Source organism: Triticum urartu, chromosome 1, assembly GCF_003073215.2.
Source record: "Triticum urartu cultivar G1812 chromosome 1, Tu2.1, whole genome shotgun sequence".
In the NCBI taxonomy this organism is placed as follows: Eukaryota; Viridiplantae; Streptophyta; class Magnoliopsida; order Poales; family Poaceae; genus Triticum; species Triticum urartu.
This window is the reverse complement of record NC_053022.1, coordinates 257527107-257553886: the sequence shown is the minus strand read 5'-3', so window position 1 is coordinate 257553886 and position 26780 is coordinate 257527107. Positions and strand designations below refer to the sequence as shown.

The following is a 26780-nucleotide window of genomic DNA, read 5'->3' as shown; positions in this document are numbered from 1 at the left end:
TGTCTGCATGGAGTTCCAAGGAGTATCGTATCGGATAGAGGAACCCAGTTTACCTCAAAGTTCTGGAAGCAGTTGCACGAAACTTTGGGAACCAGGCTAGAATTCAGTACAGCTTTTCATCCACAGAAAGATGGACAGACCGAGAGAGTCAATCAGATTTTGGAGGATATGCTGAGAGATTGTGCGCTAGATTATGGATCTAGTTGGGACGATAATTTGCCATATGCAGAGTTCTCTTACAACAACAGTTACCAACCCAGTTTAAAGATGGCCCCTTTCGAAGCATTGTACGGAAGGAGGTGCAGGACACCGTTGTCATGGGACGAAGTTGGAGACCGCCAGTTGTTTGGAGCTGACTTGATTAAAGAGTCTGAACAGAAGGTGAAGTTGATTCGCGATAGGCTCAAGGTAGCCCAGTCCAGACAGAAGAGTTATGCGGATTCTAAACGCAAGGAGACAGTTTACGAAGTCGGAGATAGAGCTTATCTTCGAGTATCTCCACTTCGGGGAACAAAGCGTTTTGGAGTTAAGGGAAAATTAGCGCCACGATTTGTAGGACCATATCGAGTTTTGGAGCGTATGGGAGAAGTGGCCTACAAGTTGGAATTGCCTGAAGGACTGTTAGGAGTTCATGATGTGTTCCACGTTTCTCAGCTAAAGAAATGTCACGCGGAGATGGCTGACATACCCTTGAGAGACAGAGTGCCTTTGGAAACTATTCAGTTGGATAACGATTTGACCTATGAGGAGAAACCAATTAAGATCCTCGAGTTTGCCAGTCGAGTTACTCGTAGCAAGGTTATCAAGTTTTGCAAAGTTCAGTGGATCCACCACACGGAGGATGAAGCCACCTGGGAACGAGAGGAAGATTTGCTCAAGGACCACCCTCACCTATTTTCTAGCCAACCCGAATCTCGAGGGCGAGATTCATCTTAAGGGGGGTAGGTTTGTAACATCCCAAATTTTCAATTTGGAATGTTATACATTAGATCATCATGCATGTCATATTTTATTTTGCATTTTGGTTGATCCTAGAAATTCTACGCAACTCAATGACCCACGGAGAGAGTTGGGGATTTCGTTATTTTCATATTTGAGTTCTCTCAAATTTTGAGAATAGGATCATTTGATTTTATTTATTTTATCATCAATTATTTCTAATTACAAAAATATGAGAGAGGGAATAAAATGAACTTTCCCAAAATAAAGAAATATTGAGGATTTAATAATAAAATCAAATAAGATTTTATTTCGGAGTTTTTCGGTGTTTTATTTGAATTTAGGAAAAATGTGCGTTTTTCAAAATTGCATTTAGGGCCCAAATAAATGTTCACCTTGTGCGGCTTGATTTTAGAAGCCCGTGAAAATTTATTTCGGAAATTTTTGGAGTCCGTTTAGTATTTCTTTTTATTTTTCTTCCGAGCGGAATAATTAAAAAAACGAACCGACTTCGGGCCGTACCCGAGCGGGACACCGCCCGGGGGCAGCCTTTAAATAGCGCCGCCCCGAGCCGCCCCAGCCCATCAGCCCCGCCTCGATCCGCGCGCGCCGCCGGAGCCGCCGCCGCCGCCGACGATCCCGCCGCCCGAGGTTCGTCGCGCCTCGTTTTCCGTGCCGAAAAAAGAGAAAAAATTCGGCGTTCGTCGTTTTTCTTTTTCTCGGATTAAATCCGCGATTTTTCTGATCGCGATTCCTGATCCGATTTTCGTTTTAGTTTAACTTTTCGCTCGTTTATCGGAATCAGGCGATTCAAGCGCCTAGAGTTTCGTCTCGAAACCCTCTATCCGTTTAACCAACTTAAACAAGATTTTGCTACTGTAAAATTTGCCCTAGATCCAGATTAGTAGAACGAAGTTGTTTTCTTTCGCAGTTTGATTTTCGTTGCTTCGTTCGATTTGATTCTTTTTGCCAACCGGAGTTCTTAAGTTGAACCTTCTGGTTAGATCTCTTATTTGAGTTTTACCTGTGCATTAGATGAGTACTTATTGTATGCTTGTTTGTTTGTCTGCGATAGAATACCCGGAGTGCGCCGCCTGTTACTTCGAATCGTTAGGTTTCGCGGATCATCAGCAAGGCAAGTAACACTTTGATCATACCTTTTCTACTACCCAGTTTTATTGCATTAGATCAATCCTCACACATTGCATGATTAGGATCTAATTAAATTGTGGGATGGGAAGTAGATGAGGTAGTACCTATTACCTGTTTATTATCAAACCTTTGGGAGTTACTTCTACGTTTGCTTATTATGCCATGCTATGCTAGTAGACGTGGATTAGGTGAGTGAAATCCATGACAGATGTGAGTATTGTTAATTAATGGTTTATCTAAGGTGGCAACTTAAACACACATCTGGGTGGATTGAGGCACCTGGGTATTCCAGGACTTGCCTGTTTCTTTTGGACCGCCACCCAGGCTCAAAGGGATCATGAGACTATTCATACTAGAAACTTCCGTGTGCAGCCACAAGCTATTATGGGCTCTAGCATAATTTACTAAGTCGTGCGAACTCTTACACTGGTAGACTAGCAGATGTAGGGGATGTAGGTGTACGGTCTACCCATCGTAAGGTGCTAGCGCTTCTGAAAGACTATGTCTCGGTCATCCGTCTTCTCAAACACCGTGTAGTGCGAGAAACCAAACGGAGGCGATCGAGTCTTGTGGGGAAAAGTGCGCAAACCTCTACAGAGTGTAATAAACTAATCATGGTTAGCCGTGTCCCCGGTTATGGACATCTTGAGTATCTAGTACTTGGATTTTCATGTGAATCTCAACATGTTACTCTAAATTAATTTTGTTGGGTTATGTTTAATGATGTTACTTAATTGGGATTGAGAATGCTGTCGACCATTCTCAATGTTTAACAACTACCATGATAGTAATTAAATTTTATTCCTTTGAAGTAGGGAAAAATTGGCTTTACGCAAAACTGTAACCATAGAGCTTTCCACCAGCCAAATATGCATATAGTATAGCTGTCATTCATTCCATTACTCTCTATGTGTTACCTTGCCAGCATATTCCATGTGCTGACCCGTTTTCGGGCTGCAACGTTAATGTTGCAGACTTTTCAGACGACGATTAAGGAGTTTAGGTCATGGTTCTATACTCAGTGATGCCGTTGGAGTTGATCGACTCACTTATCTTCCAAGCCTTCTGATGTTATCATTATTAGATGGCTTTAAGCCATACTTATTGTAATAAGTTCTCTTTTGAGACACTCGATGTAATAAGTGTGTGATTGCTACTCTGTTATAAATCCTCTGAGTACTGTGTGGTGTCAGCATTACTGATCCAGGGATGACACCGGAGCACAGAGATCAGACTGTTTGAGGTCTGGTCGCTACACCACTCTAACAGCATTATCATTATTTTTACTATTCAATTCATTGAGCAAATCATTTTTAGCTTTAAGTAGTTGTTCTACTTGAGTGGTAACCATAGAAGCATGTTTACTAATAAGTTTAAGTTCACCTTTGACATTAGCCATATAATCACCCAAGTGTCCAAGCATATTTGAATTGTATTTTAATTGTCTACCAAAATAAGCATTAAAGTCTTCTTGCTTAGCCATAAATTTATCAAACTCATCTAAGCATAGGCTAGAAATTAGTAAACTGGATTGCAGCTTTGTCATATCTATAGAGAGAATTTACCTTTACTACATGTATCGTGTTATCAAGACCATGAGTTTCTTCAATAGGTAAAGGATTAAGATTATATGTTTCTTCAACAGGCGGAATAAAGACCATGTATTTCTTCGATAGGAGGTAAATTCTTAACATCTTCTGCTTTAATACCCTTTTCTTTCATAGATTCCGTTTGCCTCTTGCATATCTTCAGGACTGAGAAATAGAATACCCCTCTTCTTCGGAGTTGGTTTAGGAATAGGCTCAGGAATTGGCTCCGGAGGTGTCCAATTATTTTCATTTGCCAACATATTATTCAATAGAATTTCAGCTTCATCCGGTGTTCTTTCCCTGAAAACAAAACCAGCACAACTATCCAGGTAATCTCTGGAGGCATCGGTTAGTCCATTATAAAAGATATCAAGTATTTCATTTTTCTTAAGAGGATGATTAGGCAAAGCATTAAGTAATTGGAGGAAGCCTCCCCCAAGCTTGTGGGAGACTCTCTTCTTCAATTTGCGCAAAATTATATATATATCCCTTAAAGCAGCTTGTTTCTTATGAGCAGGGAAATATTTAGCAGAGAAGTAATAAATCATCCTGGGGACTACGCACACAACCAGGATCAAGAGAATTAAACCATATCTTACCATCACCCTTTAATGAGAATGGAAATATTTTAAGGATATAAAAGTAGCGAGTTAACTCATCTTTAGTAAACAGGGTGGCTATATCATTCAATTTAGTAAGATGTGCCACTACAGTTTCAGATTCATAACCATGAAAAGGATCAGATTCAACCAAAGTAATTATATCAGGATCAATAGAGAATTCGTAATCCTTATTAGTAACAAAGATAGGTGAAGTAACAAATGCAGGGTCAGGTTTCATTCTATCATTTAGGGATTTCTTACTCCATTTAGCTAATAATTTTTTAAGTTCAGTTCTATTTCTGCAAGATAAAATGGCTAAAGAAGCATCTTGATCAAATACATAACCCTTAGGAACAGCAAGTGGTTCTTCATCATCACTTTCATCAGTATCATCAGATTCAATATTTTCAATTTCTCTAGCCCTAGCAAGTTGTTCGTCAAGAAAAGCACTAAGTGACATAGTAGTATCAGGCATAGAGGTAGTTTCATCATAAGTATCATGCATAGCAGAAGTGGCATCATCAATAATGTGCGACATATCAGAACGAATAGCAGAAGCAGGTGTAGGTGTCGCAAACTTAATCATAACAGAAGGTGAATCAAGTGCAGAGCTAGATGGTAGTTCCTTACCTCCCCTCGTAGTTGAGGGATAGATCTTGTTTTTTGGATCTCTCAAGTTCTTCATAATGATAAGCAGATATATATCCCAAGTGACTCAAAGAATAGAGCTATGCTCCCCGGCAACGGCGCTAGAAAAAGGTAACATTAGTAAAAGTAATGTTTTTGGTATTTTGTAGTGATGATAGCAATAGCAACGGGAAAGTAAATAAGCGAAGAACAATATATGGAAAGCTCGTAGGCAATGGATCGGTGATAGAGAATTATGCCGGATGCGGTTCATCATGTAACAGTCATAACCTAGGGTGACACAGAACTAGCTCCAGTTCATTGATATAATGAAGGCATGTATTCCGAACATAGTCATACGTGCTTATGGAAAAGAACTTGCATGACATCTTTTGTCCTACCCTCCCGTGGCAGCGGGGTCCTTACGGAAACTGAGGGATATTAAGGCCTCCTTTTAATAAAGAACCGGAACAAAGCATTAATACAGAGTGAATACATGAACTCCTCAAACTACGGTCATCACCGGTAAGTATCCCGATTATTGTCACTTCGGGGTTAACGGATCATAACACATAATAGGTGACTCCGTGAAAAGTGTCTTTGGCAGGTATTTTTCTTATTTTCTGAAAAGTGTCTCCATGAAGTTTCAGGTCATTCTGAGAACGTTTTCTCCTGCACATAAATAACACCATGGTAATTCTGCTGAAAACAGCGTCAGTCCGGGTTAGTTCCATTCAAATCATGCAAGTTAGAGTCCAAAACAAGGGCAAAAGTGTTTGGAAAAGTAGATACGTTGGAGACGTATCAAGCATCGCAGCATACTTCATAATCTTTGCGTTGATATGGCAGAATCAACACTAGTGATGTAACCAAACATTTCTTCAATTCCTGAAAACTGGCCTCACATTCCTTAGTCCAATTGAATTTGGTGTCCTTCTTCAACAACTCCATCATGGGCTTTGCAATCTTCGAGAAATTCTCAATGAACCTCCAGTAGTATCCCGCGAGTCCAAGAAAACTCCGAATCTCTCCAACTGACGTGTGTGACTCCCAATTTGTCACAGTGACAACTTTGGTAGGGTCTACTGCTATTCCTTCTCCAGATATAACATGTCCAAGAAATCCAACTTCCTTCAGCCAAAACTCACATTTGCTGAACTTGGCGTATAAGTGATGTTCTCTGAGCTTCCCAAGTACCAAACGCAAGTGCTCCCTATGTTCTTCTTCATTCTTCGAGTAGACTAGAATATCATTAATGAACACCAGAACGAACTTATCCAAAAACTCCATAAACACCTTGTTCATCATGTTCATGAAATAGGCAGGTGCGTTAGTCAGGCCAAATGACATAACGGTATACTCATATAGCCCATACCTTGTGATAAAAGTTGTCTTAGGTATATCTTGCCCTCAAATCCTCAGCTGGTGGTACCCTGATCACAAATCGATCTTGGAAAACACCTTAGCTCCTTGCAGCTGGTCAAACAAATCATTGATCATCGGCAGTGGGTACTTATTCTTGATCGTCACCTCATTCAGTCCTCGATAATCAACAACCATCCTTAACGATCCATCCTTCTTCTCCACTAGAAGTACTGGTGACCCCCAAGGTGATGAACTTGGGGAATATAACCTTTATCCAGCAACTCCTTAATCTGCTTCTTAATTTCTTCCAAATCCTTTGCGGGCATTCTATACGGTCTCTTAGATATTGGCCCTGTGCCTGGCAAAAGCTCGATAAAAAACTCAATGTCTCTATCCGATGGCATGCCTGGCAACTCTTCTGGAAATACATCCAGGAAATCCTTCACCACTGGTACTTCCTCCTATACAACTCCTAATAAGGAATTTACTTGAGTCCTATTTGGCACATGCCGGGATACATACTTAATCCTTCTCCCTTCTGGGGTGGTGAGCAAAATCGTCTTACTGGCGCAATCAATGTTCCCTCCATACATCGATAGCCTATCCATACCCAGTATCACATCCAAACCTTGCGACTCCAATATTATCAGATCTGAGGGGAAAACATGCCTACCTATGGTCAATGGCATCTAAAAACATCCATGGCTTGCCATATACTCTGCTCCGGGTGAGGTTACTAGCATGGGTGTCTTAAGAACTCTAGTGGGCAACTTATACTTATCCACAAATCCCCTTGATATTTATGAATGCGATGCACTAGTATCAAAAAGTACGACTACAGTAAATGACTTAACCAAAAACTTACCTATTACTGCATCTGGCTGAGCTTCAACCTCCTCCACGTTAACGTGGTTCACTTGTCCCCTGTTGAAAGGGTTGGGCTTCTTCCCAGAGCTTCCATTGCCATTTCCATTCTTGGCTTCAGGACATTCATTGGCATAATGTCCAGTCTTTTGGCATTTGTAGCATGTCACGTGGATTAAATCCTTCTTGGCGGGTGTTGCCGGTTGGAACGGTTCTGTCCGCTACTCCCTTCATTACCATTCCCATTCTTGGGGCCACTATGGTTGTGCGTACTTCCTCCATTATGAGTGTGGCCTCCAAGGTTATGAACAAGTCCTCCCGAGTTCGGGGTGAAACGGGGTCTCTGATGAGCTCCAGAGTTATACTTCCCTTGTCCATGCTTCCTCTTGCGGCTATCAATCTGCTGCTGCTACCCTTCAAGCATGAGAGCTCTATCCACCAACTCCTGGTAGTTATTGAAATTTGCCACCATCAACTGCATGCTCAGCTCATCATTCAGTCCTTCCAAAAACTTCTCCTTCTTAGCTGCATCTGTAGTAACGTCATCTAGGGCATAACGTGCTAACTTACTAAACTCATCCACATATTTGCCAACAGTGCTCCCTCCTTGGCGTAAGTTGCGAAACTCACGCTTCTTCATGGCCATAGCTCCTGCTGATACATGGGCAGTGCGAAAAGCCTGCTGGAACTGGTCCCATGTCATAGTGTCAATAGGGTAAGTGACTATGAAATTCTCCCACCATGATGCTGCGGGTCCATCAAGTTGATGTGCGGCGAAACGCACTCTCTCCGCATCTATGCATCCTGCAGTAGTCAACTCCCTATAAATCTTGCGGAGCCAATCATCTGCAACAATCGGCTCGGTGCTACTAGAGAACACCGACGGATTCAGCCTAAGAAAACGGGCTAAGTGATTTAACTGGTGGTGGTGGTGGTGGGTTGTTGTTGTTGTTCCCCTGGTTTTGATTCTAGACTAGTATCTGCATCAAAGCATTCTGCTGCTGGATCAACTGACTGAGCTCCGGTGGGAAAGCAAATCCATTGTCGCGTCTCGGAGGCATCTGCTGGGTTTAGAAAAGATGAGAAAACAGAATAGAATGAGGTCTAGGGGGAAAACACTACCCATATGCACATGAGACAATTCACAAACATATCACTCAATCAATCAAATAAGGGCATACAATCGGTCTAGAACTACCGTTACAAAAGTGCTTGGACTATACTATATACATGGTGGAATACTACTACTGATATGGTGGTCTACTAGAAAAATTGCTCGGTCGAAGACTCCATGATATCTGCTCCAGCTTCATCAACATAGTCATCATCGCTATCGTCAGGGTCCGAATCAGTGTCGTCAATGATGATATAGTTCTCCGGGCAAGTGGAACTATCATCTTCTCCTCCTGGCGCAGGATTCCCCATGAAAACTCCTAGCTTCCTCGTCAGTTCGTCATTCTTCTCTACTAGTACGACAATTTCCACCTCATAATCTTCGCGTGTGGCCTTGAGTTCTTCCTCCAGTTTCGTGATCCTTGTCATTGCTTTCTTCAAATCTGCCATGCCTGCACACATCTGGTTCTCCTGGCGTCGAATGTGCTGGTTTAACTCCTGGATGAACCAGGCATACCATTGACCGAAAAAATCAAGTACACGTGTACATTTTTTTGTAGACGGGATCTGCCAACTTTCTTTTTTCTCACACACGAGTATTTTACGTGATTTGTCTGTGCTGTGTGTTTCCCCTGCCCAAGTTTCAAATTTCGCACCGAAATATTCATTAGCCGCGCGATTTCAGAATTTATTCCTCCAACTACATCCCCTTCCCCTCAGTATCCATTACTAGGGAAAACCTTATACACAGAACTTTAGCAGTAGCGCGTGTTAAAAAAGCACGCTAGTGCTAAGTAGCAGTAGCGCGTTGCCGTAAACAGCTATACAGATACAGTTGTAGCAGTAGCGCACCTGAAGATAAAAGCGCTACTACTAAAATTCCCACTGCTAAGCCGATAGGCTACACATAGTAGTAGCGATCTACTGCGAGCAGCGCGTTTACGCAGAAAGGCACTACTGCTAAAGGAAATAAAATTAAAACAAAAGCAAATAGAAAAGTAAATGAAAATGAAAGAAATAGAAAAAGGAGAAAGGAAAAAGAAATGTAAAGAAAAATAAATGGAAAAAGAGAAAGGAATAGCAGTAGCGCATATTCGGGAACGCGCTATAGCTAACTTAACAGTAGCGCACTTCTTGGAACACGCTACTACTACTTTTGACTTAACCGCGCATTTCGTTCTTCCCCACGGCCACTTTCCCCAAATCCCAACTCCTCCACTGTCGCCGCCGCCGTCGCCCGTCGGCCGTCGCGCGCTCTCCCGTCACTCTCCGCACACCCTCGACACCGCCCCGACCCCGGATTCGACGCCACCCCTGACCCTGACCTCGACGCCGCCCCGACCTTGACGCCGCCCTCCGCCGTGCGCCCGAGCCCTGACCTCGACCCTGACCTCGACGCCGCCTACCCCTCCCTCGTCGCAGGCACCCGAGGTGAGCACGCCTACTCCTCCCGCTCCCCTACCTCTGCCTAGGGTTCTTCAAATTTTAATTGCATCAAATTAGTTAGGGTTCATCTAGGGGTGGAGATGAATCGGATGCGGATCAGATAGTGCTCTTACCACTTCTGTTTTCATATTTACAAAAGGATTACGAATGCGAATATGGATGTTATCGGATACGGATGCGGCTTGGATGTTTTCTTGATTCGGAACGGATACGAATAATAACGAATATTGCTTAAGTGTATTAGTCAATAGCTATGTGGCATGAACTATTCAACTTGTCACATACAATAAGTCAATGATAAATAGATTAATCATAAAACGAGTAAAATTTGGCCACTTATTTGACTTATAAGTTGGATAATAGGAATAATCGATCGAATACGAATATCGGATATTTTGGATTATCCGCTACCACTTTCCACCCCTAGGTTCATAAAATTAGATGGTAATTAGGGCAGTAGTTCCTAGGTACTAATTAGTTAGTAAGAACTAGGTACTAATTAGGTACTAGTTTATTTTTATTTATAGTAAGTTTATTTTTAGTAAGAACTAGTTGAATTAATAGAACTAGTTGAATATGTCACATTTGTTGTTATTTTTTAGTTAAAGCAATTATTCCCGCATCGACGTCGACGATGCCTATCCCGCATCCTCATCGTCGACTCGGCGGAGGACACCTGCTTGACCAGATGGGCCATGTCCGGGGCTGGGCTCCGCCAGGCTGGTACTAGGAGGCGCTACCTACCGGGGGGCACAGCTTGGTGAGGAGTCAGCCCGTCATTGACCCGAACCTTCTTTGGTGGCGGTCGCGTGGGCCAGTGATGGTCCAGAGGCTCGAGGACCCCGCGGAGGTGGTACGTCACCGTGTCAGCGAGGAGGAAGCGCAGGTCCGTCGCTACTTGTTTGCGTTGGAGCACAGGTTCTCCAATACCTGGCAGGTTCTCTAGGGGTCTCACTGGAGCTATGATCCTGTGATGGTTCCTTCTCTTTGGGTGTCCACCGCCCGCGCCGATACCCGTCGTTCGCTAGGGTTTTAGTTGTATTAGTGATGTTATATGTATGATACTATTCGGGATGTATTAGTGATAATATTCGACGATGTACGGACACAAGAGATGATTTACTTTTGCTTATTGATTGCATGCTAATTTGAATACTTATTTATTTTACGATTTGGTTTTGCTTATTGAATGCTCATGTCAATATGAGTCCTATAAGATATTTTGAAATGTATATCTTGTGTTGCTCAAATAGGATATGTGCTTGCCCATGTGGCCGGTCATGTTTGCAGGTTACACCTCCGAGTGGCCTATGTTTTGTCGGAGTGTTGATTCATTTCCGTTCCAGCAAATTTCAGGCGCTTGATATGTCCTATTTTAGCAAAGGTCATGCCGGATTTTTCCGTGAATATTGGCATGACTTGTGCCAAAATATGTAGGAAATATTGAGTGCCCCGGATTTATGTGTTGAGTATCCTGGTAGTTGCCATCGATCGATTTTCAATTAATGTTTCAACTATGAACATAGCAAATGTCTGACGACGAAAATGGTTTCGGTATTTGCGAATACTTCGAAGATGAGCGCAGCCTATGTGACAGAATCTTCCTAGATGATGATAGGCGCTTCAGCATCAAGCTGGACGAGAACTTCGAAGTGGATACAGTAAGTCACAATGACAAGTCTTTTTTCGTAATTAAGAATGACATTGGCTTCGTTTGCTTCAACTTATAATTTAATTTTTTTTACTATTCTACTAGTGTATCCCCTGCCATGCAAGAGTTTTTGTATTGGATAAGATAGGTTTCAGTCCTATGAAAACTACTATGGAGGTTAAGAGATTTTACTTGAAGACCGAGCATGGTTATACTTTCCACGCAAAATTATACAACGCAGACACCTACACCTATTTTGAATGCAAAACTTGGCAAGCACTATGTAAGACTTATGCATTTGAGCCTGATATGGTTATCACCTTTGATATTCCTCCGGAAGATGATATTGAAGGTAATATCAACATCTGGGTCGATGTGCAGACGCCTCCAGTTATACCATTATGTGAGTTTCTCAACCATATTTATGTCTTCGATATTGTTTATTCAGAAATAGTTGACAACTAATTTCTATTGACAACTTATTTCCATTCAAGTAAACTTGTCCGGCGCTTGGTAGACATGACCATCCACTGTCCCGGGGCTGAACTAAATTGCAAGGAGATAAGTCATTATGTTTCATGGCTTGAGGATCTTGATGCTATCAAGACAAATTATTTTCCTGGACTTAAAAATCTTAGTACTCAAAATGTGCGACCAATAGTGATCGTATTGAACTATGGTCACATCTATTTAGGAAAGATGGTAAGATTTTTACTAATAGTCCTCAGTGCATCTTTTGCATACATTATTTTTTAAGCTAAACTTCATTGCTAATTATGTTACTATACGATGTTCTTCAACAGGGACTCTAGATGAATGTTGTGCCTCATTAGATCGAGACTAAAGGTCGCATGAGAATGATTAGCTTACGTCCAAGATATCCTACAATGCACTTTAGTGCATTCAGGATTTCTAAAAGCGAGGAATGCTTGATAGTGAAAGACTGGAGTTGGACGGTCGTAGAGAAGTACTAGGGGCAGCAATCAGAAGCGCAGCCCACGATTAGGAGACACGTTCATCTGCATGCTCCAACATGATGAAGTAGGAGTGCTACACATGTTTTATGCTATTTTACCTGAGGGAGAGCAGCAGGAGTGATTAGCTAGCTAGTAATGAGTTTGAAGATGATGATGTGCTACACTATGACTATGATGATTAAATAGCTAGTGTTGGTGGGAATGACTATGATGGTTATTATTAGCTAGTGTTGGTGGTGATTAGATAGCTACCGCAGCTAGTGTTGGTGGTGATTAGCTAGCTAGAATGAGTTTGAAGATGACGATATGCTACACTATGACTATGATGATTAAATAGCTTGTGTTGGCGGATTAGATTCAAGTGGAGGCAACATGTGGTGCACATCGAAAGTACTACTAGTCCAAACTAGATCAAGTTTGTATTAGTAGTATACTTTTGACATGCACCACATGTTGCCTCCACTTGAACCTAATCCACCTTCATTTGACACTCTGTTATGGACATAATGATATAACAACCTCATAATTGGTATTGTACCAAAATTTGTATAACGGCGTATAAATACACTAAAAATTAAAAAAATTAAAAAAGAATACTAGTAGCGATGGAGAGTAAACATGCTACTACTAGCTAGATTAGAAGTAGCGCGGGAGTGAACACACGCTGCGGTTATATGTCTTAGCAGTAGCGTGTGTCGCACGCGCTACTGCTAAGGAATAGCTGTAGCGCCTTACTAGTAGCGCGGTGTCCCATGCTACTAGTAGGCATTAAACCCGCGCTACTACTAGGGTTTTCCCTAGTAGTAATCCCCCCCCCCTCCCGCCTCCCCCTACCGGCATCTCAAACCGCCGCCCGCCGCAACCACAGCTTCAACCACATCTACGTTCTGCTCGGATCCAGTCAGGTAACCCACCGATCTCTATCACGTCCCGGCCTAATTGCTTAAATGGCGCCTGCGAAACATCCTCATGCCTCCAAACCCCCCCCCCCACCAGGATCTGATGCCGGTCCATGGCGCGATGGCTGCTGTGCGTGTTGACCCAGAGGAACACCTCGCCTCCGCCGCAGCCGACGACATGGTGCAGGCTCTGGCCCAGATGAAGTCCCCCAGCAACTACCCCCAGGACTTAACATGTCAGATCTGACCAGCTAAATCTTACCAATACCACTTGCAACGGCTATGATTTGTATGGTTGATGTATTAAGCATGTTCGTGCCTTGTTTATTTCAGTACTACACACTGTGTGATGTTCAAATATTAGCATGTCCAACTCAATTTCGCCAATACCAGCAACAAACTTACAATACATGACTCAGGGTATCACTAGAGATGCTTCCCATTTGCTATTTTTAGTGGATGCTAATCATGTTGCACTTAACATGCCTGTCCATGTACTTACGCAGGGTCATAATGGCCGATGCTTTTGTTTGCCGTCGAGGTGAGCTGCATCCCATGTCTTACAGTATTTCACGTAATTTGTGCAATTGCAGTTTAACTTCTACCCATTTACTGGTTGCCTGTAGGTACACATGTCAGTGGCACTGATCTACGCTTTGACCCGGAGGAACAGCTCGCCTCCGCCGTGCTAACTTTGGGCGAGCTCTGGCCAAGATGAAGTGCCCCAGCAACTACCTCTCAGGACTTACCAAGTATGTACTCACCAGTTCAATCTTACCAATACCAGTTGCAATTAATGTCTATGTTCTGTACAGTCGATGTATTAAGCATGTTCTAGTAAACATGCCTAACACATTTTTGCTACTTTCCCTACCTTTTTATAGACATCTGGGCCATTCTCTGCTCTGGCAGCACCTGCCTTGTGATGTTTAATTATGCTAATTGCATTTTTATCAGTACCGGTTTCAATGTCTATTAAGCATGTTGCAATTAACAGTTGAATCCATTTTTAAATAGTTGCATTTCAATGGCTACAAACTTACAAAACATGACTTAGGATGTTGTTAAGCCTGTTGCAATTAACAGTTGTATCCATTTTTTAATCTGTCCATTTGCTACCATGCTATTAACCGCAATGAAGATATACTAGAGATGCTGCCCCATTTGCTATTTTTGGTGGATGCTAAGCCTGTTGTACTTAACATGCTTGTCCATGTACTTACGCAGGGTCATAACGGCCGATGCTGTTGTTTGTTGTCAAGGTTAGCTGCATCCCATGTCTTACAGTATTTCACATAATTTGTGCAATTGCAGTTTAACTTCTACCATTTACTGGTTGCATGTAGGTACACATGTCAGTGGCATTGATCCATGCTTCAACCCGGAGGAATAGCCCGCCTCCGCCGCCGCTGACTTTGGGCGGGCTTTGGCCAAGATGAAGTGCCCCAGCAACTACCTCTCAGGACTTACCAAGTATGTACCCACCAGTTCAATATTACCAATACCAGTTGCAATTAATGGCTATGTTTTGTATTGTCGATGTATTAAGCATGTTGTAGTAAACATGCCTAACACGTTTGAGCTATTTTCCCTACCTTTTTATAGACAATTGGCCCATTATATACTCTAGCCGCACCTGCCCTGTGATGTTTAACTCTGCCAATTGCATTTTTATCAGTACCGGTTTAAATGGCCATTAAGCCTATTGCAATTAACAGTTGTATCCATTTTTAAAGAGTTGTATTTCAATGGCTACAAACTTACAAAACATGAATTAGGATGTTGTTAAGCCTGTTGCAATTAACAGTTGTATCCATTTTTTAATCCGTCCCTTTGCTACCGTGCTACTCTTTCGAAATGAAGATATCACTACAGATGCTGCCGTTTTATTACCATTTGCTATTTTTGGTGGATGTTAACCCTGTTGTAATTAACATTGGCTTTCCATGTACTTACATAGGGCTACAATGGGTGATGCTGTTGTTTGCCATCGAGGTTAGCTGCATCCCATGTCTTATACACCATCTATTCCTAAATATAAGTATTTTTAGAGATTCCAATATAGACTACATAAGGAGAAAAATGAGTGAATCTAGATTATAATCTAAACTATATCTATAATTGTATATACATCCGTATGTAGTTCATATTGAAATCTCAAAAAAAAACTTGTACTTAGGAACATAGTAGTTTTATTTTACATCATTTGTGCAATCTCAGTTTAGCTTCTAACATTTATAGGTTTCTTGTAGGTACATATATGAGGGGTACCGATCCATGCTTCAATCCCTTTTGCATATGGGGCAATGAGATATTCATGAACAAGCGTCAACTGAGGAAACTAAGAAAGATTGTTAGGCGAAAGAAACGGGTGATTGGAATTAAGCTTTTTATTTACACTTTGTCAAAGACAACAGTGAACTTTAGGATGGTAAGTAATGTGTTGCCTTTTCCCCCTGCCACAACAAGTTACTCAATTAGACCTCAGTATCTGATATTTTTCTCTTTTCAGTGGTTTGCGAAGCTATTTACTGATGATTACCTTGCAAGCTACATGATCGGAGTGGAGGCAACTAAGGTTAAAGTATATAATTCATGCTACCATGATAATGCTCTAGAAGTCATCCTGAAGGCGGTGAAGGATGGGCGGGCGATCATCACAAGGGGTTGGACAAAAGTGGTTCCTGCCTGTGGCATGCAGGAAGGCACATTATGGGCATTCCGCTTCTTCAAAACCATCGGCAGTCAAAATGAATTACACGGGTGCCACAGCTGGGCGTCGGGGCGTTACGAGGCGTAGATGGCCACACCGGTGGGTACTACCTGTAGTACAGAAGTACTCCAGCTGAGGATTGATGCCCGGGACGAAATGTGTCACAGCCGCTAGATGAAAATTCGATGGTGCGGGAGTACGGATCGGAGCAGGCAAACCGCGTCCAATCCGGTGTGGCTTGGTAGAAAGTTGATGGTCACCGCAGTTTAGCTGGCCCGCATGTCATGCACACAAAGGCAGAGGAGCGATGGGGCCGAGAGGGATGAGGCGCATGGGGACGTCGTGCTTATAGGTAGGGTTGGAGCGGCATCGTGGGAATCATGTGTGGGTGTGGAAGTGGTAGAAACAAGAAACGTGATGGTCGTCGTGGTTCAACTTCCATGGACAAGTTGTCATGTCTGTTGACACATGTATATCAAAACTAGAGTGTTTATATTTCAAGCACGTGAACAAGTATTATTCTACTACTTTGGATCCATTGCAATGCACGGGCCAGCACATTGGTAGTAGTAGTGTCTATCTCTATCTCTAGAGGCCTTCCCTCGTTCATTCTTTTCTCTCACAAGATAAACTACTCATACAAATGCATCTTGATGTTCCGTGGAACGCACGAGGATGTTTCCTTGGGGGTCTCTCTAGTGCGGTGTGGTCGTATGTGCAAGTTGACGCCCCTTGAGATGCCGACGTTGAGGGGCACTCGGATTTCCTCCGATGAGCAGGTAAGATGAGTTTGATCACGTAGTAAATGCATTCTAAAGACTACTTCCGTGTCCATTTCCTAATTCTCCCCCTACCCACTGTTTCACAGGTTAGGCTCGGTGCGAGTGGAGATTGGCTTGCATATGTACGGGAGGATACCAACATCAATTTGCACATCATTTACAATGGTGACACCATTCCCGTAGAACCTTTGTCCAACATTGGGATCAACCATGCAACGGGCCACCACATGAATTGGTACGATGGAACCACAATGAGATTGAATAGGATAGCACGAACCTTGCACATGGCGGTCAAAGGTGGACCATGTTGTCTGCGGCCGATTTGTTGCCATACGAGTACGAAGACGTTGTGCTCCTTTCTAACCGCATCCTCGCGGTGACAAACCAGGGGACTTGTTTCATATGGGACACATCCTACGATATACTCCCTCTCTCCCGGTTTATTTGTTTTGAATCTTTTCGTTTTATAAGTTTCAAATTCAAATTTAGAGCTCCCCATCACATGTTGACATTACAATGTCCATTAAATCGTTGCGTACATGTATAGTAAAGAAACAAATCTCGAGTTTGGCACGAGTTCGTGCAGCTGTAGCACCAGCCTGGCATAGGAGTTACATTTCCCTCTCAGGGCCCTTGGGACTGAGCTTCAGCGCCTTACTACACCTGCCTTTGAGTCAATAACATGTGGACCCGATAGGTGGTTGGTCCACATGTAATGCTCCCGAAGGCAGAGGGGCAGTGGGGCCGAGAGGGGTGAGCCGCAGGTCGGGGACGTGTGGTGTCATGGGTTTGTGTGGCGTCGTGGGAATTGTGTGTGGCTGTGGTAGAAACTTGATGCTTGCCGCATTTAAGGTGGCCCACATGTCATGCACACACAGGCAGAGGGGCGGTGCGGCCGAGAGGGGTGAGGCGCACGTCGGGGGACGTGGTGCCGTGGGTTGGAGCGGCGTCGTGGGAATCGTGAGTGGCAGTGGATGAAATGTGATGGTCGCCATAGTTGAAATTCCATGGACAAGCTGTCATGTCTACGGACACATGCATTGCATAGCGATCACTGGAAGGAGTTGTCGGTGTCAAAACCGGCGGATCTCAGGTAGGGGGTCCCGAACTGTGCGTCTAGGCCGGATGGTAACAGGAGGCAAGGAACACGATGTTTTACCCAGGTTCGGGCCCTCTTGATGGAGGTAAAACCCTACGTCCTGCTTGATTAATATTGATGATATGGGTAGTACAAGAGTAGATCTACCACGAGATCAAGGAGGCTAAACCCTAGAAGCTAGCCTATGGTATGATTGTTGTATGATGAAGTTGTCCTACGGACTAAAACCCTCCGGTTTATATAGACATCGGAGAGGGTTAGGGTTACACAAAGTCGGTTACAATGGTAGGAGATCTTGAATATCCGCATCGCCAAGCTTACCTTCCACGCCAAGGAAAGTCCCATCCGGACACGGGACGAAGTCTTCAATCTTGTATCTTCATAGTCCTGGAGTCCGGCTGAAGGTATAGTCCGGCTACCCGAACACCCCCTAATCCAGGACTCCCTCAGTAGCCCCTGAACCAGGCTTCAATGACGACGAGTCCGGCGCGTAGATTGTCTCCGGCATTGCAAGGCGGGTTCCTCCTCCAAATTCTTCATAAAAGTTTGTAAACACCAAGAGTAGTGTATGGCTCTGCAAAATAAGTTTCCACATATTGCCACAGAGAGAAAATAATATTAACACAAATTTAATCCGCTGACGTATTCCGCAGCGTGACATCACACTACGGCCAAGCCTTTATTCGAATCGTTTTCACTTTTCCACCTCAGTGTGTTTTGCGAGGCAGTTTCCTTGGCACATCTTGTCAAAGAAGAGATCGTGTCCCCTTTATTTACGGGATTCTCATCAATACAGACGTGGGTAACCCAATCGTGCCCGTTAGCATGTCTTCTCGATTAAAGGCGAGTCCCAAATGGTCACGGGGAGGGCTCCTGGTATTCAACCTCTTATAAAGAGACCAAGGCCTTACTCCTTTTCTCCAATCTCAAAACAAGTTCGCTCGTCGCTTCGAGTTCCAACACCCTAGGCTCCAGATTCCAGGTGCTTTGGACCTTCGACAATGTCCGGTTCCGACCATCAAGGCCGATGGATGCCACGGAGGAGGACGTGCTAAAGTTGAGAGAGGCTAAGTTCTTGACCGCCGAAATTTTTCATAGGTTGCCCGCTCAAAGGCAGGCCATTCCCAGTCCCCAGCCCGGTGAGAGCGTAGTGTTCAAGTCTCACTTCCTTCGGGGGTTAGGCTTCCCGATGGATCCCTTCGTGAGGGGGCTGATGTTCTATTATTGGCTGGAATTTCATGACTTAGCTCCGGAGTCCATCCTCCACATTTCCTTATTCATCGTTGTGTGTGAAGCATTCCTCCATGTTACTCCTCACTTCGGATTATGGCTCAAGACTTTTGAGTGGAGCCGAAGATGATCGAGGGACGGCACGCAGAGTGCGGAGGCGCTGTCATAAGTAAGAATGCTGATGCTCCATGGCCCGAGGGCTCCTTTCAAGAGGAGCTCGGCTTGTGGCAATGAGAGTGGTTCTATATCACCGCTCCCAGGAGCGCCAAGTGGGTGGCGCCTCCTGCCTTTCGCTTGGGTCCCCCACCACGGCTAGCGTCATGGATCAACAAAGGATTAGATTGGGGGTTATCCAAAGACGTGCCCTTGTTGCAGGGCCGCATTAGGGATCTCTTAGAAAGAGACCTCAACCTGGTCAAGGTGACGCAGGTCATGCTGATTCGCCGAACACTGCCTGGCAAATGTCGCTCCCTTCGTCTGTGGGAGTTTAATCCGGAGGGACCACGAGCTCTCCAGCATTTTATGGGCGCAACACCCGTGGAGATGTATAAAATGTTCTTCGGATCACAAGCAATGTGTCCGGATTTGACCGAGGACGCAGGTTTAAGCTGCAATCGCCCGGATACTCAAGTAAGTAACCTTGTGCCCGGACTCGCTATCCGTAAAATTATCATAAATTCGCCCCTAAAAGAGATGTCCTTTTAAACAGGAGTGGATAGCGAAGGTAAAGCTGATCAGGTGTCCGGATCCCCTTCCTGAGACCAGGCCGGATCCCGTGCTAGTCAGGATGTTGAAGATTGTGCCTTTGGAGGGAAGTGAGGGGGAGGACAAGGAAACTATGGCCTCCTTGAAGGAGGCTGCTCTGAAGGGAAGAACCGACAATTCTTCTCCTAAGGGGAAGAAGAGGGCCGCCTCTGATGACCCGGAGACCATGGCCTCAAAGCGGGGGAAAAAGTCCTCGTCGGAGGGTCCGACGCCGGGGAGATCCTCGGCTGAACTACGCCCTCAAAGGGATCAGCCCTCCAGCGAGCCGTAAGTAGAGAAAGATTTTCCTTTAGAGGGATGAGAGAAATCCTTGCCTTTTATCTGAGAGGATTAACTGAAATTTTACTTTGTAGCTCGGACCTCAGCCCTTCTCAGCAGAGCTCGTCTTTGGAGGATCTTCTTCCAGAGATGATGGAGAGTGGAACGCCTCCCCCTGCCGTACCGCCTGGCGAGGCAGGCGACCCTGAGGTGTCGTCGCATAGGGTTTCTCCGAATCCGGCAGGGGTGGAAGGTAGCCATATGTACCCCCAAGGTTCTCCGCGTCTGGCCTTCGATGGAGGTCATAGGACGAGTCCAGCACCGTCCGATGCGCGGTCGGAGGAGCTGATGATTCTGCTGGGGCGAGCTTCTATCTCAGAGGAGCACCGTGCATTGATGGGTACGGTGATTGGAAGGATTTCGTCCGCGGAAAGCGGATTGCATGAGGCCGTCAGAAGTTTGCTGACGGGTTTTGAGGTACGTTTGATAATGTACTTCTTTGTCAGTTGCGCACAAACAAGATGCGCCCTGTGTAGATAGTAGCCCCTGAGACTCTGTGCGTTGTCAAACTTGACGGCGCGCAGAGGATCATAATCCCAGGTCTAAAATGTCGCCTTTGTATATAGGTGGCGAAGTGTCCAGAATCAAGTCGAACTGATGATTTTGCCGAACTAAAGCGGCAACTTGATGTGGCAGATGCCGACATCGCGCTCGTCAACGAGCGGCTTGGTGAGGCTCAAGGTATGCAATTCCTCGGGCGGCATCTGGTAAGAGGAGCTTTATGCCAGTATCTTACAATGTGTGTGCTTGACGCAGATGGTGCGGCCGCCATGGAGAGTCTTCGGGCGGAACTTGCCCGAGCTAAGGAACAAGCTAGGAAAAGTGATGCGGCTGCCGAGAAGGCCCTTGAAGAGCTGAGAGCCGAATAGGCTGCTCACTGCCGAAGCAAGAAGGAGATGGCCGTGATGGCCGTGAAGTTAAAAAGTGCTGCTGACCGTTGCAAGTTTCTTGAGAAAGAAGACCGGGCGAGACAGACGGACTTAGAGAAGGCCGTTGCTGATGCCAAGGACGCTCGCTCTGCGATGAGAGCTGCAAAGCAGGAGCTGCGTCAGGCCGGACAGATTGCGGCTGGAAAGCCCTTTATGCTGCGGAGGAAGTTTTGTGATCCGAAGTTTGCTCCGTTGGACCGGATGTGGAGTGCGGAGGACACCTATCTGGATTTGGCAGCGAGTGCTGCTGATGCGACCGAATACTTTCGAGATCAAGAAGATCGCGAAGTGGAAAGGCTTTTCTGGTCGTAGTTCCAGAATCCAGAGCGTCCACTGGGAGTGGACGATCGTCTGGCTCAATGGGCCGAACTGAATAGATTGTCCGGACTCGCCATGAAGTCATCTGTGGCCAGGGAGATCGGAGCCGAAGAGTTATTTCAGCTTGGTGCATCAATTCCTTGACGCGGTGCCATGTATCAATGCGATGAAGACGTCAGCATGCATAGAGGGTGCACGAATGGCTCTTGCCCGTGTCAAGACATACTGGGCAGAGATGGAGACCACCGTTGTTGCATCCCGAGATTCGAACAAAAGCCGAGTACCCTCCGAGCACTATTTTCAGGAAGTCCTTGAAGGCGCTCGTGTAATAGAGACGCAGTGCTCGAAGGATGCTATGTTCTGATAGCATATGTAATTATAAAGCAATATTTTGATGAATTGTAGTAGCCTTTTATACTTGTGCCATCAAGTATTTGGAACACCTCATGTGCGGCCGTTTTAAGATATATATACAAAATCTGAAAGATTGCAGTCGTGGGCTTCATCCCCCACGCACATAGTGCGGGGGTGCTCGCAGGAGGCGCATTTTCACACTTAATCCAACGTCTTGGTCCTACAAAGGAGGTGATAGCGCAGCGAGCTAGGCAACCGGACTATAATGCTTTAACACTTTCACTTAGCCATAGGAGCTTGACAATGGGACTATTTAGGTAGCCCCTGGTGGCGACTGCGCTCGCCCGAATTTGGGGCGCGTATGTGCCTGGCCGGGAAACGGCCCTTCGTTAATGCGGAGGAATCCTACAGATTCCGGAGAGTCATCGAGTGGTTGACCAATCTCACGCCATATCATGACAGTCGGTTTTCGGCTTTCTCTACTGAGGTGCTCGCCTGGCCGAACCAGGGCACAATCGCAGTAGTTCTCCTGGTGCCGCCTTAGCCGATAGAGCGGAACGTAAGGCGGCCGAACACAGGAGCCGGGCAACCCAACATTTGACCAAAATCATGACTCGGAGCTGATGCATATAAGGCCAAACTCGCGACGCCAAACACTCCCTAAGGTATTCGGTCTTTATGAGAGCGGGCGAGGTAACCCTCTGAGGTATAAGCCCCTAGGGTCCAGGTACGCGTAAGAATTCTGACGTGGCCACATGCCAAGACGCCAGCCTCCTCCTTGGTCATAGAACCAGGGGATGTGTATCAACAAGAGACAGTAAGAAAGGTTTATGCAGGGTCTTAATCTGAAAAGAATCCTTGGAACGGGTCCCTACTACACGGCTGCGCCTGTGTCTCCGTTGTGCCGTATCCTGGACGGGCGCAGCACGACGTTCATCTGTAAAAAGAGAGCAACTAGGTTGAAAAAGGGGAGTGCCGAACAAAAGTTATATGAAATAAACAAAGTGTAAAGTAAAATATGAAAAATTGAGCTTTATTGTCTCTTATTTTATACGTGTGAAGCCCCTAGTGCAGGGGTATATGGCCACTAAGCCTTTATCAACGATACTTTTGTGCCGGACTCGTCTATCTGTGTCCGTGGTCTTAATGACCTATTCCGATGTTCTGGCTGGTGAAGCCATTGTATTGTGGGGCTGTTAAAGCGGCCGCACAATCCTCCGCTTGGGGGAGGTGTTCTCACTGCTTCCCCTTTAAGGAGATGATGCCGCATGGACCGGGCATCTTAAGCGTAAGAGATGCATAATGCGGTATTGCGCTAAAGCGGGCGAAAGCTTCACGTCCCAGTAGTGCTTGATAGCGACTTGAGAATGGGACGATGTGGAAAATCAGCTTTTCGCGACGGAAGTTATCGGCAGAGCCGAAAATAACCTCAAGCCGGAGAAAACCCATGCAATGGGTGTCCGGACCTGGCGTTACTCCTTGAAAGGAGGTTTTGCTGTGGCGAATTCTTTTTGGGTCGATCCCCATGTGGCGGATTGAGTCCTGATATATCAGGTTGAGTCCGCTGCCACCGTCCATAAGGACATTTGAAAACTGGAGTCCGCCAATTATTGGATCGAGTACCAGGACAGTCCAGCCTGGGTTCCTGACACTTCTAGAATAATCTAGATGATCAAAGATGATTGGTTTTGACAACCAGTGGCGGGATTCCTTTGGGATAGGCCGTGGGGCGCGTACCTTTATGGGCGCCGCACGTTTTGTTATGTGGAGTAAGTTTACTGTTTTTACTTCTTGTGGGAAATTCTTTTGCTTCCTGGTACTCTGCTTTTGGGGTTCGTCCTTGTCTTTGCTTGGTGTGTCGAGCCCCTTGTGTTCGGTGTTGAGTCTGCCGGATTGTTTGAAAACCCAACAATCTCTGTGGGTATGGTTAGCAGGCTTTCCGGGAGTGTTGTATATTTGACATATCCTATCCAAGATTTTGTTTAGGTTTGATAGGTCGTCCCTGTTATCTTGGAGGGGCGGATTTTTCTGATTCTGTCGTGAGCTTTTGAATCCGGCGTTGACTGTCGTGCTCTTCGGACTTTTTTCCTTAGTCCGGCGATGGTCCTTATTGCGTCGCGGTGTTCCGTTTCCATCCCTAGTTTCGGATGTACTTGGGTCACTGGTGCTACATCTTGCCAACCAGCTGTCCTCTCCTGCGCAAAAGCGGGTCATGAGGCTTGTTAGTGCGGCCATTGTTCTTGGCTTTTCTTGGCCGAGGTGTCTGGCGAGCCATTCGTCTCGGACATTATGCCTGAAAGCCGCTAAGGCTTCAGCGTCCGGACAGTCGACTATCTGATTCTTTTTAGTAAGAAATCTATTCCAGAATTGCCGAGCTGACTCTCCGGGCTGTTGAGTTATGTGACTAAGATCGTCTGCATCCGGAGGGCGGACATAGGTCCCTTGAAAATTTGCTCGAAAAGCGTCCTCGAGCTCTTCCCAACTTCCGATTGTGTTTTCAGGAAGGCTTTTGAGCCAATGCCGGGCTGGCCCTTTAAGCTTGAGGGGTAAGTATTTTATGGCGTGGAGGTCATCTCCTCTAGCCATATGTATGTGGAGGATATAATCCTCGATCCAGACTTCAGGGTCTGTTGTTCCATCATATGCCTCTATGTTTACGGGTTTGAATCCCACTTGAAATTCCTAATCCAGGACCTCATCGGTGAAACATAGGGGGTGTGCGGCACCCCTGTATTTGGGTGTGCCGGATTCTGATAATGGCTTTACTGCATTGCTTACGAGAGCTTGCTTTCTTGGCCCGTAAATGGACCTGGCTGGACCATGATGCGAATCCTTAAGTGGGTCGCATGCCGGCTTAAGTGTGGTGCTGCTTGCCGCTTTATGCTGGCCATGGGGTCATCTATCCGACCGTGTGGCTTTCTCACTTTTGGAATGCGAGGGCTCTAAGGCCTCCTCATCGAATTCAGGCAGTAGCTTTCTCTTCGGATAGCTTTTAGTGCGGCGACTGTCGCCGTATTTGTCTGCGGTATTGATTACTTTACTCCATCTGATCCTGAGTGCATCTTCCGCAGTTTTTAGCTTCCGCTTCTGCTTTTTCAGGCTGCGTGCGGTTGCAACGAGCCGTTTGTGGAGGTTCTTCTGCTTCGTGGGCTTGTCCGGCGTAGGGTCGTCTGGAATGCCATTTTCGCCGGGGGAGGGATGTTCGGTTTCTCTATCCGGGTTGTCCTGTTGGGACGGTTGCTCTAAGGCATGCTCGTCGTCTACCGGCTCATCCTGCTCTGTGGCTGGGTCTTTATCGAGGCGGGGCTTGGGTCGGCGTTTACGCCGACGCTTTGATTGTTTTTCGAGAGATCGATCACTCTTTCCATCCCCGTTTTCCTCGTTGTTGCTTCCTTTAGGGGTATCCACCATGTACACATCGTGAGATGAGGTGGCTGTCCAATGCCCTATAGGCGTTGGTTATTGGTTGTCTCCTGCATCGTCGTCCATACCGTCGATGTCTTCGGAGTCAAAGTCGAGCATGTCGGTTAAGTCGTCGACAGTGGCGACGAAGTGGGTGGTGGGTGGGTTTTGAATTTCTTCATCATCCGAATCCCATCCTTGCTGACCGTAGTCCGGCCAGGGCTCTCCTGATAAAGAGAGAGACTTTAGCGAATTCAGGATGTCGCCGAAGGGCGAGTGCTGAAAGATGTCTGCGACGGTGAACTCCATTATCGGCGCCCAATCGGATTCGATCGGCAGGGGCGCAGGGGGCACGGAGTTCGAAGAGGAATTCGGCTCCTCGGAGTCACGGGCCATGCGGAGTGCGGGGCTGGAGTTCGGCTCGATCGCCTCTGAGATCGCAGCCCCTGAGGCAGCGTCCAACCGCTGATCCTCGATCGGCGCAGTAGGCTCTGAATCAATGGTCAGAACCGATGCGTGTGCCGCCTCCAAGGCGCTGTTCGGTGGCAAAGCTATATCATGCCCATCGAGACAGTGCGGCGCGCTTGGCTGTGGCTCAAATCCGTCGAAGATCAAGTCCCTGCGGACGTCAGCCGTGTAGTTTAGGCTTCCAAACCTGACCTGATGGCCAGGGGCGTAGCTTTCGATCTGCTCAAGGTGGCCAAGCGAATTGGCCCGCAGTGCGAAGCCACCGAAGACGATGATCTGTCCGGGGAGAAAAGTCTCACCCTAGACTGTATCATTGTTGATGATCGAAGGAGCCATCGGGCCAAAAAGCGACGACACAGAGGAACTCTCAATGAAAGCACCAATGTCGGTGTCAAAACCGGCGGATCTCGGGTAGGGGGACCCGAACTATGCGTCTAGGCCGGATGGTAACAGGAGGCAAGGAACACGATGTTTTACCCAGGTTCGGGCCCTCTTGATGGAGGTAAAACCCTACGTCCTGCTTGATTAATATTGATGATATGGGTAGTACAAGAGTAGATCTACCACGAGATCAAGGAGGCTAAACCCTAGAAGCTAGCCTATGGTATGATTGTTGTATGATGAAGTTGTCCTACGGACTAAAACCCTCCGGTTTATATAGACACCGGAGAGGGTTAGGGTTACACAAAGTCGGTTACAATGGTAGGAGATCTTGAATATCCACATCGCGAAGCTTGCCTTCCTGAAAGTGCAACTATCCCTAGGTGGTTTTGGTAATTCATAACAACATATAGCTCATTGAGCTAATGCTATTCCAAGATGACTATTTCAGGAAAGCTCAATGATTGGCATGGCATGGATGTGAAAGTGGAACCCTCAAAATGCTAAGGACAAAGGATTGGCTCAAGCTCAAAAGCTCAAGACTCTTCATTTTATATTTTAGTGATCCAAGATCACATTTGTAGGATCGAAAGTATGTCTAGAGGGGGGGTGATTAGACTACTTGGCCAAACAAAAACTTAACCTTTTCCCAATTTTAGTTCTTGGCAGATTTTAGCTATTTTAGGACAAGTCAAGCAATCATCACATAATTTAAGCAAGCATGCAAAGAGTATATAGGCAGCGGAAAGTAAAGCATGCAACTTGCAAGAATGTAAAGGGAAGGGTTTCGAGAATTC

The 26780-nt window shown here is 45.7% G+C and overlaps 1 pseudogene; it reads left to right on the top strand.

Moving 5' to 3' along the window:
- The first annotated feature begins 14465 nt into the window (after positions 1-14465).
- Positions 14466-26780, top strand: part of LOC125532823 — a 43411-nt pseudogene continuing 31096 nt past the window's right edge.